Source organism: Portunus trituberculatus, chromosome 40 (assembly GCF_017591435.1).
Source record: "Portunus trituberculatus isolate SZX2019 chromosome 40, ASM1759143v1, whole genome shotgun sequence".
Taxonomy (NCBI): domain Eukaryota; kingdom Metazoa; phylum Arthropoda; class Malacostraca; order Decapoda; family Portunidae; genus Portunus; species Portunus trituberculatus.
In genome coordinates this window covers 22,629,472-22,647,166 of record NC_059294.1, presented here as the reverse complement: position 1 = coordinate 22,647,166, position 17,695 = coordinate 22,629,472, and the positions used below count along the sequence as shown (strand labels likewise).

Sequence of the window (17,695 nt, the reverse complement as noted above, 5' to 3'; positions counted from 1 at the left end):
CCTGAACTGAAAAAAAATACGAATTGATAGTTTATACAAGGTAGGGGAAGGTTGGGTAAGACGGACCCATGGGGTAAGACGGAACCCCCCTTCTATATCCAAGCATAAAGGGTGAGTTTCAAAATTTTACTCTTAGATATCCTTCACGTCTCCCAACAGTGGCATCATCGCTACCAGTAGGCACGCTAAGTTTCCCTTGCGCTTCAGTACTTATGTTGTACATGCCCATGAGTGTATACATGATAATAGATGCCATATTGGCATAGTAAACATAGATACTTTGGTAAACATTTCGACATATTAATGTTTTACTAATGGGGTAAGATGGACCCCCTGAGAGGGGTAGGGTGGGTTTGTTGTACTAACTGCAAAAAGCTGAGCTCATGAGCAATGTGCAGGGACAGATGATGATGATGATGTTCAGGGAGAGGTTTTTGTGTGTAATTTATGTCATTAAGTTGTGCAGGGATAGATGATATATATATATATATATATATATATATATATATATATATATATATATATATATATATATATATATATATATATATTTTTTTTTTTTTTTTTTTTTTTTTTCTTTTTTTCGTTTGATTTGTACCAATAAATCTGGCTCACGAGCAATGTGAAGAGTTATGATGATGACGAGGAAGAGTTTTTTTTTTTTATCTGTGTTTTATGCCAATAAGGATTTATTTTTTCGTGTTCAGTTTGCGGGGTCAGATGGACCCCTGGGGTCCGTCTTGCCCCATCATTTAATTTGGGCCCAAGAAAATTTATTATTTTGTAAATTCTTGTGCTTCATTGTTTTCCTTCAAAAGCCGTGACCCGGGTATGGATTTCCAAGGTAACTTCCCAAAGCACCACCACAAACCCACAAACCCCAAAAAATCATATAAATGTGGTTTCTAGACTCAATACTTTGTTAAGTGGGCCGCCTTACCCAACCATCCCCTACTAATGCAGTTTCAGTTTTATCGATGAACAAATATTTCATCATCTCCATCTTGATTTATATCGCCTGATTAATGTTTCAGTAATGATTTTTGTTACATTATTACATTTGATTAGTTTGTTGTGACGCATTAGGGTAAAGACAAAAGAATCAGGTAGCCTAAGTGTCGAAAGACCTTAGTCGTCGACGTGTTATGTTGTTTGGGTCGCTGAGAAACGCAGTGATCACGTTATCTTTGATGGTGAGAGTTTGGAACACATCAGTACTAGTATAGTAGTTTTAGAATAGTTCAAGCTCCTTTTTTTATATGTATATGTGACATTGGTGAAAATGTAACACTACTATAAGTTCGGCTCCTTGACAAGTCTAGTCAAGATAACTAGTGTCTAAAAGATAGAAATGCATTCGAAATAGTATCCGAGATATTATTCGAGACGCGACAAAGCGAAACACTAGGCCAGTTCCTTGGTTAGACTACGGACTGCGCTGGAGGAGAAACGGGAAATAGTAGAAAGTGACAAAACGTAGTGACATCATCAATCCCGTATAAGAAAGGTAAACTGGTGAAATAATGTGTCGTGTGTCCTTAGCGTCGTGATGATTAATGGAAGGTATGTTGGCACTATTAACAAATACGTGATCCATGATCAAAAGTACACTCTACCCGTTTCTTCTTCTTTGATAATTAATAATAATAGTAATTATATCAAAACTATAATTTGTCCTTACCTATTCCCTTCTCTTAATCATAGGCTTTCTCAGGAAGAACAATAAACAGGTCCACAAGAAGCGAAGCATCCTCTAGAGTCTAGATGCAAGATCATAATGTTTGATATTTCAAGTGCCCATCAGCATGAAATACCGGTAGTTAAAGTGCAGTTTAATGCAATGCACCCATGACACTTATGATCACATAACTTGGAGCATTTCTAATGGTTACACCATGTGATGCAAATTATAAACAACTGCAAACGAATTTTCGAAATTTCTCAATTTTTCCATTCAACCTTGCATTGTCTGAATTGTTGTTTCTGTATTCACTACATCTAATGACATGAACTGCTCAGGAAACTTATCCTAGCTTTTTTGTTTTTATTAACTCTATCTCTGTAGAAACCAGCACTCCTACAATGACTCACTTTTTTTTCACCCCTTTGCCAGTGCCTCTCTTACATAAAGGTTACCTTTTAGATTTTTTAAATTGAATGTTAATTTGTGAGACCTATTGACAAATGGAACAATGCCTTAGCTCTGGAAAATGTTTTATCTTTACACGTCTTTTTTTTTTTTTTTTTTTTTTTTATCAGTACAAATCCAGTCAGGAAGTCAAGGCTAGATTCCCAAATTACAAATCAAAATTTTATTTCCTAATTAGCACATTGTTTATGTTCAATAAAACCACAAGGCGGCACAAGTACTAGAACAACTATTGTAAGTAACATGTGAAGTAAAATGCATAATTGTCACTAACATGATACAGAAATACCTGATGAAAATACTGCTTCTCGATTAATTCATTACACTATTTGGACCTGAACACTAGAGTTACCAGAGATAAAGAAGGATGGAATCAAATTATGTGAAAACCACATACATATATTGTACATATTTTTCTAGTTCATGAACAATATTTCAAGATTCATTAAATAAATTAGTCTTTTTGTCTAGGAGCACCTCCAACATAATATGCACAGCATTTTCTGAAGGTTAGGTACAGCAGGATTGATTCAGATGTTTTTTTCGTCAATGCTTAATTCCTATCAGAGCATTGATTCTATGAAGGTATAATATTAAGTTGATAAAATTTAGGTTACAAATGTTATGACCTGACCTTGACTACAAACGTGATGGAAATCTGAGAGACCTTAGCTTTGGACTAAACCCCAACCAAAACAAAGAACAGTATCTTTGAAATCTGAACGATAACAATCAAGAGAATTTCTCTAGAGGAGGCGGCTATTGTATGAAGTGATTCAGATATTTAGGATGCTGCACAAGGTTTCAGATAAGTATAATATACTGCACAAGATTTTGAACAAAGTTTGCCGGGTATTATGTTACAAGAAATGTAACCCAAAGACAGGGTTATTTATTTGAAATGAAATACTCAACATGGATTAGCCCCAATTACAAATGTAATGATTTTACTCTCATCTTTCAGAATGGTTTCTTTGTAATTATAGAGAAAGGACAAACAGCAGGATTGCCAGTATATCTTGTGTCAACACAAAACATCATTGTTGGAACAGGTTAGTCAAAGACTGGTCACTGATTGCATTTCACTGTACAATTAACTAAATATTCTGTTATATCATCATTGCTAACAGGTGTAATAGTAGTAATATTATTGTTGACAGCTAGTTGTAGTAGTATTAGTAGTAGCAGTAAATACAGTACTACTGTACAGTACTAGGTAGGATTTAAATAAATATGAAGACTCACACAGATACATTTGGAATCTAGGTAAATTGCTCAAAAAATCAAATGCTTAACAGTGAATTGCTCGAAAAATCATTTCTCAAATTATCAATTGCGCAAAATCATTTTTGGAACTATGGATTACTCAACAGTAAATATGCAAGTAAGTACAAAACCAATTTGCCTTTAAAGTTTGTCTCTTACCTGTGTTGCCATTTATACCTGTACCCAATGTTGTGGAAACATTTGAATTCTAGGTTGAAAATGAAATTTCTCCAGATGAACTTCAAGTCGAAGAGTAGCGAATTATTTTAAAGACACATGTATTGGACGACCATATAAACACAGTCATAGACATGCTCCTTTGTCATAGACATGCTCCTTTGTTTAAACATGAAATGTGGAACTTTCCATAATGTTGTAGAAGGAATGGAGAAAACAAACAGTCTAATTAAAGGGTGGCACAACAGTTTTTAACATCAAATAAGATTTGCTTATCTGTCTATTTTAGAAATTTATAGATACCCTGGAGAGAACAAAATTTACAATTGCGAATAGCATGGAAGGAGAGAGAAGAGCTGGGAACAGAAAAAAGTACCATGACTGCATAATGCAATTAAAGAATATTGCATCAGAGTATGACAAAACAAGAAATGAAGAAGAATATCTAAGTGCTGCATACAATATTTTGTACTAAATAGATAGATTATGGTAATGATACATTTTATCTATTTACTTTCTTTACTTTTAAGTAAGAAAACAGTAGTATATAATATTGTTACGAGTGTATGGTTTGGGTGTTGGATTCGGATTTGTGCGTGTTTAGTGTTACAAGCGTGTGATTCAGGTGTTGAATTCAGGTTCGTGTGTGTGTGTGTGCATGTGTGTTTGGAGGCAAGGTAGTGAGGTAGCTGCTCAAGACAAGTCAGTCAGGACAGGAGCCTTGAAGTCCTCGCATTACCTCCTCACCTCTCGCCCCTACAAGCTGTACCTGTGCCAGAACTTGTAGGCAAATTAAACAGAAAGGAGGAACAATGTTTTCTTGTGCCTGGGGAACCTGGGAGGAAAAGGAGTGGCCCACCTATACACACACACCAAGTCCAGTCTCACTCATGGAAGTGGGTCCATGTTGTGCCGCCTTACATCAGCCAGTGGTCTCTTGACAGCCTTGGGAAGGCCAATGGCACAACAATGTGAATGTACCCATTCTTAATTTTAACTTTTCAATTGACAATAATACTAGGTATTTGTATTTTTATATCTTAATTTTTTGGGTATGCTTTCTTTATTAAACCATTATTTTTTAGCAGTCTACCCTTCATGCAATTGATCATTCATGATATTATTTTTTGAGCATTTTACTGTTCAGTAATTGATTATGGGAAATTTACCAGATACCATACATTTGTGTTCCGTGATGTTAAATTTTATGGCTTAGCCTTTTCGATTATGGATTTTTAAGATTTTCTCTTAAAACATAAATGGTGAAATTGCCAATGTATCATTAGGATTTGTAACAAAATAGCCAAGAGGAAAATCATTTTAATACAGAGGAAATTATTGTCAATAGAAGCACTTAATACATACTTACCAGTTTATTTTCTCTGTTCAATTTCACTTTTGTTCATCTAATGATCTAACAGTATTTGAGTTACTCAGCTCAATGATCATGGACAGCTAAAATATTGGTGCTCCACAAAAGTAGTCACAAAAGTACTGGAATAACAGTAATATTATACTGCAGATTTATTGTCAAATGATACACCATCCAAGCCGTAATCAGAAAATCTGTAATTGTTAAATATGACCTCCAGAAGTAAACATCATGCAGGGAAGCCACAGAATGCGTGACCTCTGATCTCTCTAAAAAAAAATTTTGATTGAGGCAGAGCAAGCTTAGTATTGTTCAAAGCCTAAAAAGTTCAGTTTATCTATCTATCAACTTGACACAAGCTTCTAGACAAATATCCTCTATTTTATAGCCAACTGTCCTCTTCTACATTGAAAATCCTCAGTCTGATCTTTGTTATAATCTAAACTGAAATTAGCTTCTATGAAGTAAGGCATTCTGAGTTGTCTCTGCCAGTTTCTTTTATCTAGTATTGTTCAATGCTGCAAAAATTCATTTTCTCCATCTATTAACATGCTACAACCTTTCAGAGAAGTATCCCATTCATTTTTAATGACACTAAATTGTCCTCTCCATGTACATTGAACATCCTGAGCATGTCCTGTATTTGTAGTTTAAACTAAAAACTTCACTTCTCATCTCCAAGTAAAACAGCTGCATTCTAAGTTATTTCTGCTATTTTTTTCTCATCTGTATGGAATATACTTCACATGTATGGTAGGTTCCACTCATACTGTTTTTTAGATAGTGGAATCATGAGCTTATAGTCCTATCAACCCCTCTCCTCTGACTCACTATCTTCAGCTTCTTTCTATCACAATTTTGCAACTCTTATTATATTCTACCACAGTTTCCTTGCCAACTCTTCTGATCTTGCAAACTGCATGCCTCACCTCCTGCAGCCTGGCTGCAAAAGGCTTTTTTTTTTCTCATCCCTATTCTGTCTACCTCTCTAATGCAAAATTTAACCTGCATTCTCAATCATTCATACCTTTCTTTGATAAACTCCTTGTGCCTGCTTCTGTATTTCCACGTTCCTATGACTTAGTCATTTAATCATTTAAGAGGGATGTTTCTAGGCATTTATCCTAAACATTTGGCTCTTCTGACCTTGTTCAGGGATCAGCATCTTGGCAGACTTTCTTTTTTAGTTATTTTTTGTTGCCCTAGGCCAATTCCCACTCTACATGAAGAATAGATAAATAAACATTTTCAATCAAGTTCTTAATTCTTCAGAGGAATTTCTCCATACTATATTCTATTGGCTTTAATTTGATAGAGATAAATCAAGTGTAGCCTAACAGAGTAAAACCAAGTGCATATAGCCAACAACACACAATTCTAGTGTATTAATTACACACTTTTTGATTCAGTCCTTGTCTGATTTTCAGATAAAAGGTTTACATGCATGCTTCTCTATAAAATAATAATTATGCATTTTTCAAAATTTGGTTTATATGATATGATGAAACTTGCACATACAATATCACATTTATCACTGATATGAGAGCTAAAGTTTTTGTCATGTTATATAAATTGTGAATTCAGTGATCCTGAAATTGCACTTAAAACATGCTATCAGAATTCTATCATCAATACAAGGAACTCAAAATTGATTCTGGTGACAATGTAGCATCAATGTTGATGGCAATCCTAAGTCAGGTACCCATATTTTTCATCTTTTACTTTTGTAGTGTGCATGATAGTTATGGTCTAGAGAAAGTATGCAATTTCAAAACAAACCCAGCTTATTCCAAAAAATTTGTTTGGAATTTAACATCAGATAAATACATAAAGCTGTAGACTTGTTAGTGCATGTAACTATTGAGTATTTCAGCAACACTTTGTAGAATACTTCCCCAGAAAGATATTAATAAATTAAGTTAACTATGCCTGTGAAAATTATAAGTGAATGGGGGAGTATAAAATAGAGAATGAAAGATATTAGTAAATGCATCTCTGTTTAGAGTAATATGTTCATGGGAGAGGCAAAAGTACAATGCACAAGTACTTTACATGTAGAAACTGCGTAAGTTGAAAAGGGGAAGAATCACAATCTGAGGAGTGGCATTGGTGGCTATGAATGAAGTGAAGCACAGTATAAAGTAACTTTTTTTTTCTTCTCTCAATAGTCATCCACATATGCAGGCTGTATCCAATTAATATTTAATGACATGAATGTTTTCCAACGATGGACTTGAACATTATTAAAAAACAAAGAGATGCAACCAAAATACTTTTCTACGTGATACATACTACAGTATCAGTAGCAAGTAATGCATTCTTCATCCATGGCAGTGTTGCTAAGTACTGCTTTTTTGTTACATGGAGATTGTCAAAAGTTAAGAATGACGACAAATCTTGTTCATATTGTCCAAGACATTAATGCAGTTATTTGAGATAAATAGTGCACAATGTGTTTCAATTTGGGAACCCAACATTTTTTTGCCAATGTCAATGTTTTACTGCTACACAAATATAGTAAAAATTAGTTGTTAGTAATTAAAATTCTTAGTATTTCAGCTTCCTAGAGCAATATATTACTGAAATAGTAAGTAGTACTGCATTTTTTTATTTCAAAACTTTGACCTCATTTTTCTAGAACACCTCCATCCATCTGCCCATAATCTCATGCATCCACTTTGTACCCACTTTGTGTGGATGTGACCCAACCCTAGTAAGTAGATACAGAACACTGTAAATAGGTACAGAACACTATAAATTGTATGTATAAACAAAGCTATCTTTGTAAATAGGTACAGAACACTATAAATTGTATGTATAAATAAAACTATCTTTTATATAAAACCATAGACAGCTCTGAACCTGACTACATACCAGCCTTTGTTTACATTTCACAGCTCGACATAGCAGCCCCACATCCTGTGCCACCCTACATGTTTACAATGAACTCTCACATTGTCCCTTGCCATTCTCACCTTCAGGAAAACAAGTTACTACTCTAGGTTAGTCTAGGCCTTTTGTGAACTTATTATGCATGTGTATATAACGATCAAAACACATTGAGGTACGCACATGGAAATATGGGAAAAATGGCAAATACTTGGGTCTCCTTGCCATGAACCAGCTTAGTAAGGCTTGAATGCTTGATTTAAATATTATTACAGTAAATAAGATTACTATCTCAGCTTTTTAACATTCTGAAGACTGCCTAAACAGAATTGAACTCTATCTGGTAGCAACCAGGTGAGTTAACTTAATGCAAGTTGATAAATATTTTTTTTTATACAATACAATGTGAAGAAAAAAACTGAAGAATCGTTAATAACAATTAATACCCTCGAGGGTCCAACAGAGCAAAGCCCTCTGGGTAGGTTAAGTAAGGTAGCCTTTGATTAGTATCCTGTGTTGTCCAGGGGCTAGGTTAGGTTAGGTAAGATTTGATTTGATTTGATTTATATCCCAGACCCTGGCCTCCTGGGATTCCAGGGGCTAGATTAGGTAAAGTAAAGTAAGGTTTAATTAGTATCCCTGGCCCCCTCAGGGGTTCAGGTGTTAGGTTAGGTTAGATAAGGTAAGGTTTCATTAGCATCCCTGGTCCCCTGTGGGGTCCAGGGGGTAATATCTTTGACTTCACAATCTGCAAGACCGTGAGGGAACTTTTTTCTCAAAGTGCTTGAGAGTTCTGACACTTAAATAATAAATATATTTGCTTTGTGTTTTCCAAACCAATAGTAAGCATCTTCATGTACATATGTGTGTATGTATCATACAATGAAAATTGTCTTTGGTTTATGTACAGCTGGTTTATTTTAAAGCTTAGTCATTCAAACTTTTATTACTAGCATTGACAGTAATTCTTCTTGCAGCCACACAATATTTACTGCCCTTGTTTGAAAAGAGGTATCATCAATGGTAAGTAACATGTATAGCTGGAAAAGGTCATCGATTCTGGGGGCCCAATATGAAAAGCCACAATATGTCATAAAATCCATTTTGTAGTTATCACAAAAAAGGCACAAATGATCTTCTCTAAGATGTAAAAAGTATCTTTGGTAATAGAAAACTTGTTACATGCAATAATCTTTTGTAGCAAGAGAAGCATGTTTTACACACGTTGGTTAAAAGCTAACATTTTTAAGTAAGTGGTAATTTATATTATTGCAAAGAAACAACTATAAGTAAATATTTACATAACCTCAGAGAACATTTACCTCAAAGCTATTAGACTAATTTCATACAAAGTATTAGAATATGAGGCAAATTCATTTGAATCATACTTCACATTATTTGTGACTACTTGATTATATATTAAATTTCACTGATATAATGTTACTTTCTGTACATAGATTAATCACAGCTTTTAGAAGATATAAAAACATTTTCATAGTATATACAGTACTGCACCATATTTGGTGAATTACAACCATCTAACATGCACAAGCACTTGTAAGAATTTTGTTTAAATAACCAAATTTTACTAGATTTTTCAAGGGGAGAAATCAGAAACATCTGGAGCATCCTGGAGGAAATGTGGTGCATCACATACTGCATAAGAAACAGTGGTGAAGGTGAGACAGTGTTGGAGGCAGAGAGGTGGTCAATTAGCCCTACCCAAAGCCTTGGATATCTTAGTGTTAATCATGAAGCTCCTCACGCTGGTCTTTTTGATAAGGTTTGTTTGAAAGGAGGGTGTGTATGTTTTTTATGTCTTTAAATGGAAGGTGTGTGTATAAAAGTTTTTAATGTGTTTGAATGGAGGGTGTGCGTATGTTATAAATGTACATGGTTTTTTTAAAGGCACATTACATTAGGAGCTATCAGTTTTCATACAATTCTTCTTTTAACTTATTTACCATTGCTTTACAGTCTCAATTAGATGTCAAACTTGGAGAAGTACTGTATATACATATAGATATGTATCATTATAAAAACAATAAGGTAGTTTTACACACATGTACCCAAAACTCAGTCCATAATTTGCATATGTAGCTGGGACTGGAAGAAGTTGAACACCTCTTGGAGCATTTTTTCCTTCAAAGCAGGCTGAAGAGTGAATGCAGTGATTGCTAACACATCCTCTGGACCAAAGTCGTTGATTATTCTCTGTTGAACAAAGTCAGTATCTTTTATACGATCAAATCACTATTCTTACAATAAACTTTAAATATTTTATTTTCCTGGCTCCTCACTGTTTTACACTCTTGAGGAAGAAGGTTCATTCTCCAAAACCCTTGTCTGGTTTGCTTTTTCTCTCCTTAACTTAAAAACAGTTCCTATTGCTGTGAAAACAATCTGAACAATTATCTGAAGAAGAAGCATCTTCACTGTGGGACTGAGCAGGAACTTTGATGCTTCAGCAAGATCACTAATAGATCTGTTATGCAGGAACATCTGTAAATAACAGACCATAAAGTAATTAATTAGTACTTTAAATTACTGTAGTTAGTAATTACTCCTATGGCATGAGTAATTGGGGAATTCTTTATTTGATTAACAAATTTTTCATAGGGTAATAAATAAATTCATCAAGAAACTGGTCAAAATAGAAGTGGAGAAATTTCATGGTACTATATTGAGATTATGTTAATAAATGTTTATACAATGTATTAATGTTTATACAACGTTGTTATAAAAGATCAGGAAATTGAATTAATTTACATATTGTAAATTCTGTATAAGTCAGACCAATTAGAGGGAGAGCCATCCAAATTACCCGATTACCCACGTGTTGTGAAGGGTTAATTTCTTAAGGCCATAACAGCTGCATTCTTTACCACTTTCTCATTTCTTGATCTTCTTCCTCCTCCTAGACCACTTATCACTTCAACCTAACCTTACTTATCTCACTTCCTATTCCTTATATTGAAAGGTGCATACAGACAGATAGTCTATTCTGAACTTTTCCAGCTAAGTCTCTCTAATGACAACTTATTTTTTATCCATTTCATCTTAAAAAACTTACCATGTTTTTTTTTTAAGTATCCTTAAAATATCAAATCTCATCCATTTTAACCTTTCAGTTGCATCCTTTCACTCAAACAGATCCATTTCATATACAGGCAACACCCCCACTTAACGAAGGGGTTACGTTCCTAAGAAACCCTTCGTTAAGCGAAATTTCGTTGAGCGAACCGATTATAACAAGTTTAACCCCTGACTTGAACTTGACTTGAACTTGCATTGGGAGTAAACAAAGCGAGAGTTCATCATAGTACAGTGAAAGGTTTAATGAAAGTAAAAATTATAAAGTTAAACATTTAGGCAGTTTAATTTGTCATTATAATGTACACTAATGTATGTATGTATGTAACTTTATAATGTTGATGATCTTAAATTTATGAAGGGAGGGAGAGTGAAACGGGAAAGACACTAACCGGCAACCTGTGGAATGTAAAGAAAGGGCGCATCATTGTATCACATACAAAACTTATGTACCACATTTCCACAAGGCTTTCCATTTTATCCATTGTAGTCACGAGTTCAGGTGGTTCTTTTAGCTTGCAAGGAAGATATGGTCTCACCAGCCTTCTTAATAGTCTGCTGACTTGAAAATAGTAGAGACAGTAGATGGAGTCAAGATGGTAGCGAGCAATGCTATTAGTTTTCTCGTCTCTCGTGTCTGTGAATAATATCCAGCTTCACTTCAAAAGTAAGAGACTTCCTGGTCTTCTTAGCAACGCTAGGCAACATTGCAGGGCGTTTTGGTGGTAAGTTGAGCAAGGGAAGATGAGCTGCTACTGACGCTGTTATTGTTTCTAACAGGGGGAGTGAGTGGTGCACGTGTTGTCCACGAGAGGCGCTGGTGTATTCAAAAGCCTGTCGGCTTGCGTGATACGGCGGGGCTTTCAAACTTGGAAAAAATTACTAGGATAAAACTTCATTAAAGCGAGTTTGGTGTTCATTAAATGAGCATATGTAGTAAAATGAAACCTTCATTGTAGCGAAATTTCGTTGTGTGAACCTTCATAAAGCGGGGGTTGCCTGTACATAAAGGCATGTCCATACTATCGGGCATGCCCGTCTGGGCAAACACTGATACCAGATCAAAATGGATACTGAGAATTGGGAAAGACGACATCAGAAGTGAAAACACCACAGGCAAGGGATCTGGTAACAAATAGACCAGACTGATGTAGTGAAGCCCACAATCTCTACTACTGGCAGGCAAAGTTGTAAACTTGTATCACTTATAGGTTCATGACCAAATTCCACTTAGTGAGGTGTGAGAGCTGTATCACCATGCCCAATACCATGGAAAAGAAAGTAGCCTTGTGTACGATAATTCTTGCAGTATGTGTGAAAAGCAGAGCTGGGCACTTCCATACCTCAGTCCGCACCTCCGCTCCTCCATACCTGTGGACCAGCTAACGAAGTGCGGAGGTCCAAAGTGCGGAAACATTTTCAAAAGTGCGGAAATAACAGATACAGAAAGGCGAAATTTTAAGTCCATACCTCCGCACCTGAGACATATGCGGAAAGGCAAAATTCTGAGTCCCGTACCTCCGCACCTGAAATTTTCAAGGATGAAAAAAATAAGTAAATAAAATAAATAGTAAATGAATAACGACAACTAACAGTCCGCACTGTATATCATTACTTTCGGCCATTTTTGGCGGTCTGTGCTACCAGGCATGTTTTCCCGCCACTTAGTGATGTCACTCATTCAGGTCTAAGCAAACTCTCTCTCTCTCTCTCTCTCTCTCTCTCTCTCTCTCTCTCTCTCTCTCTCTCTCTCTCTCTCTCTCTCTCTCTCTCTCTCTCTCTCTCTCTGGAATGTCTTCAACTCTAAAAGATTGGCAAATTTTCCTTCCATATGGTAACAGTGAGGGCCGCTGCTGCTGCTGTGGTGTAGGTTGTCCACTCTCCTCCTCACCTCCACACTCCCACTATTCTCTCCCTCCTCCATTTGGGTCTATGGGGCGTTGGTGGTGTATTTATTTTCTTATTCTTGATTTTTATGAGAGAGAGAGAGAGAGAGAGAGAGAGAGAGAGAGAAAGAGAGGTGGTAGTGGAACCATGCACACTTTGAGATCCGAGGGGTCTCCAAGCACACAGGTTCGAATCCTGTCCACAGTCTGAGTGCAGGTTGGGCTTCCTCACTCAGGGCAACGGTTTCCTAGCGGGTTGGCTTTGAGATAGGAGGTACCCTAAAAAGTATCCCCTTTAGCCCTTAAATTCCCGTGAAAAGCCCACATGGTATAAAAAAAAATATATATATATATATATATATATATATATATATATATATATATATATATATATATATATATAAGATAGAGAGATAGATATATATATATATATATATATATATATATATATATATATATATATATATATATATATATATATATATATATATATATATATATATATATATATATATATATATATATATATATATATATATATATATATATATATATATATATATATATATATATATATATATATATATATATATATATATATATATATATATATATATATATATATATATATATATATATATATATATATATATATATATATATATATATATATATATATATATATACAGTAAGTCCTCGTTATACAGTAAATATGCTTTCCTGGAAACCTTACCGTAAATTGAAATTACCATATACCGAACCCATTATAACATGTAATAATAGGGAATGCGTTCCAGCACGTCAAAATTCACCCCTACAGAAATTAAAATACATGAAAATCGTCATAAAAAAAAAAAAAAAAATTTAAACTACTGCGCAAAAGTAATAAACAAAAAGTTTTTGTTTACCCTTCACTCGCCATGTATTTTATCAGATGATGTCCCTCCCGAGGTTAAGGGACAATAGGGATTTCAGCCCTTACTCATCTCCCGCTGAGTGTGCAGACGTCATCGTCTGCCCTGTCGGAAGAAGTGGAAGGGTCAGCTGTAGCAGGGTCGGCACGTTTCACTGGTTTGAAGAAAGAGGATATGGAGGAAGGGCCAGCTGTAGAACTGTTGGCAGCGGATGTGGAAGGACCAGCTGTAGCAGGGTTGGCAGGTGTGACAGAGATGGAATGTCTGACTGGCTTGAAGAAAGAGTAGATGGAGGACTGTTTGGTTTTTCTTGTTTTTTCATCATAGATTTCTTGATAAATCTTGACACTTTTCTCTACGTCATGAGCCACTTTGCTACTCCTGGCAGGATTTGGGTCACATTCCTTCATGGTTTCCAGATCTTTTTCAATACCACCGAGACATTCTTTAAGAGTTTTGATGTCAAGGCCATGCACAGATTCTTCTTCCTCATCTCCCTCTTTTCCTGTCTCCTGTGATGCCTTGTCTTGCTCTATAAGTTCATCATTTGAGAGAGGTTCAGCATGGCTTTCCAAAAGATCTTGAACATCATCATCATCATCTTCATCAAAGCCAGCCCTATGGCACAGATTTACTGTTATTTCTGATCACACCAATGTCGTCTTCAGTGAAGCCTGGGAAGTCATGCGCGCATTCTGGCCATACTTTATTCCACGCCAAGTTCATGATAGACGTCTTCACTTCATCCCAAGATGACTTGATGTTATCTAAGGCGTGCTTGATGTTATATGACTTCCAACATTCTCTGATAGTGGGCTTACCCTTTATCAGTTGCTGCATGGTTTGCCGCTGGTAGGAGGCTTTTAATGTTTGCCATAATTATTATGAATATATTTGTGCTTACAATAGACCCTTTAATATTCCATTTATTCATCTAATTAGTAATTCTTGTAATATGTAATGCAGTTAAAAAAAAAAAAAAGGGAGGGGGAGAGGAAGAGATAACAGGCTCTAAGGGTGGTCAAGTTGAAGTCAGTACTGTGAGTGGAAGGGAGGTGTGGCGTAGATGATATCATCACCCCTGCTCCTCCGTGCTGGGTCCTCTCGGATGACATGAGCAGATACCGTATCTATATATATATATATATATATATATATATATATATATATATATATATATATATATATATATATATATATATATATATATATATATACAGTGGAGACTCAATACTCGAATGTCTAAATACTCAAACTTTTCAATACTCGAATGCAAAAGTTTGATTTCATACTCGAAAAAATACCTGATAGTGGAACGTCCACCCCCCTTGGTTGTAAACAAAAGGCTCCTTGGCGTCCCCTCTCCCCCTCCGCCATTTGTGACTTGTGCTGCCGCTGTCATCAGAATAACATTCTCCTGCATTCCATCTGTAGTTTTCCATTTGTAAACTTACATTAACACCAAAGGCTTATTAGCGGTGAAAATCTCTGGTACTCAAACAGCAGCAAATTTGGTCGCACACAAAGCTCTGTCATGTTCCTTCTCGCAGCTGCCACTGTACCGTTTTGATGCCATATTAATGGTAATACCAGTATTACCGTATTAACTGTATACTGGTATTACTGTAATACCAGTATACCGAATGGTGGTGCGCATCATTAGTCCTACCGCAGTCTTGAGGTAAACAACAATCTTCTGCGTTCTGTCAGTAGTGTTTCATTTAGAAACTTTTGATGACACCACAGAGGCTTAGTAGTGAGAGTGCAAGTGTTATTGAGCCACAGCACTCCATTAGTTGATTCACAGGAATCACACCAGGAGAAAAGTTCAAAAGACGTTTTCATGGATGGTGACTCATCCTCCGGTGACCTTCCTTCTCCTCCCCACCCTTCTCCCCTCCTCTTCTAAGTTATCCATCACCATCCTTCACTTACGGTATGTACAAAACAAAATTGCAAAAAAAATACATTGAAATTTTTATAAACTTGAGGTTTTGCTAAGATTGGAACAAATTACCTGATTTATAGGTATCAATAGTCGAATTTTTTAATACTCGAACAGCCATTTGCAACAAATTAAGTTCGAGTATTGAGTCTCCACTGTATTATATTATATTATATTATATACATGGAGCTCTGATGTATTATTGCTTTGTATTTTGTTATATTTTTTGAGGTGTGAACAAGATTTTTCAGGCGCGCGTTAATAGTTTTGGTAGTTTTGGGTGTGGTACCGGAGGTGTGGAGGTGCAGTTCCAGACCGAGGGAAAAAATTTTAGGTGCGGAAATACAGGTACAGACTACCTGCGTTTCAAGGTCCGGAGGCGCGGTACCGGACTACCCGATATCCAGTAATGTGCCCAGCTCTGGTGAAAAAAAAAAAAAAAAAAAAAAAAAAAAAAAAAAAAAAAACAGAGCTCAGATGCATGTGGTGCAAAAACGGTTGCACATGCTCGGAAGCCATGTGACTATAAATTGTGAACTCCATGATGAAAGTGAACAAAATTTCTTCCAATACATGAGAATGGATGTAAACAATTTCTATAAACAAGGCTGTTGGTGGTAATGTCAATTAACCATGTGGTATCTTCCATGAACGACTGAGTGTTTGCAGATTCATTTACACTTGTAGAAGGACAGTCAGACACACACACAACACTTTTAACGTGAGACCGATTACTACAGTAGCTCTAAGGAAACCTTTAGTGCTTTGCACTACCTACCACTCAAGACAGTTTCTGGTGTTTTTTCCAAGCTCACTCACAGGCAGCTGGCCCATCATTTTCTTGCTTCTGATGTTACCTTCATGCCTACCGCTCACCCTCCTAGCTTGTGTATAACAAATCAGGATTTGGTATCACCGTTTACCCAGGCAGGCAAGCTACACCATGGACAAATTTCCTCTCCTTAAAAGGAAGGTGGAAACCTGCTTCTGCCTATCACTATCATATCCTTTCCACAAGGATACTCCTTTTGGTTTCAACAAATGTAGCAAAATCCACATCTCATAATGGTACACTAGCAAACCTTTCATTGAAAAGATTAAATTCTCCGATTTCTACTCATTTTCCCTTACAATTTCTAGCTCCTTAACACCTTACCTACATACTCAGGTTGGGCTTCACTCCTTTGGATAATTAATTTTAATGAAATGCATTTGTTTTCTTACCTGTGCCATATTTTCTAGATTTAAATGCTTCTGAAATATATTTTTAAGACAAACTATTTTGAAAGGTATTTTAAAATATGTAACATACTTACCAAGACTGAGCTACTAAGTCTTTCCCTCTGTGCAGGTGTGAGGTCATTCCTAATGACATCAGCAACACTTCTAAACTTGTCCTGGGCCAAAAATGCTGCTGTCAAACCTCCAACTGTACCTCCTGTCAAGGAAATACAATTATTTAAAAATAACTAACTTCAAACTTCTATTCTTTTATAAAAAAAGAAAAACTTTGTTGTACTGAGGGAAAGAAAAGCTTATTGTTACTGAAAACAAGGATATTAACAATTTTGTTACAGAGGAAGCTCCATCATCCAAGTCTGTATACTTACAATCTGCCTAAGGAAACTATTTACCTGGCATCTATTTTAGGTTGCATAATCCATATCCCAGTTTTTCACCAATTGTATTTTAACATCGCATTAAGCAAGGACAGTTTTTAAGAGGATGTTTTGGTTTCAATCTAATTGGTAAAGCTAAACACTGGTGCCTAATGAAAAGTATAGCTTTAGGAATAAACTTGACTGAAATATACAATCACATGTAGCAAGGCTACCTGCCATATATGCACTGCTCTCTCATTTATATGGTGAAATCTGTGGAAACTGCTGCTTCTGGATCATCAGATTTAAGTTAATACTTACAATGTAATGAAATTCAAATTCATTTACAGATATTGTAAAGCTGTCTCATGTGGTAAGGATAATAAATGCAGGTAAATAGTGG

At 35.7% G+C, this 17,695-nt stretch overlaps 1 long non-coding RNA gene across 1 annotated transcript in view; it reads left to right on the top strand.

Moving 5' to 3' along the window:
• Positions 1-1,308: 1,308 nt before the first annotated feature.
• LOC123515901 overlaps positions 1,309-17,695 on the top strand; it is an 18,311-nt gene continuing 1,924 nt past the window's right edge. Inside the window, exons 1-2 of the long non-coding RNA XR_006678009.1 lie at positions 1,309-1,507; positions 3,114-3,201. This is a non-coding gene — a long non-coding RNA (uncharacterized LOC123515901). The remainder of the gene's footprint in view (positions 1,508-3,113; positions 3,202-17,695) is intronic.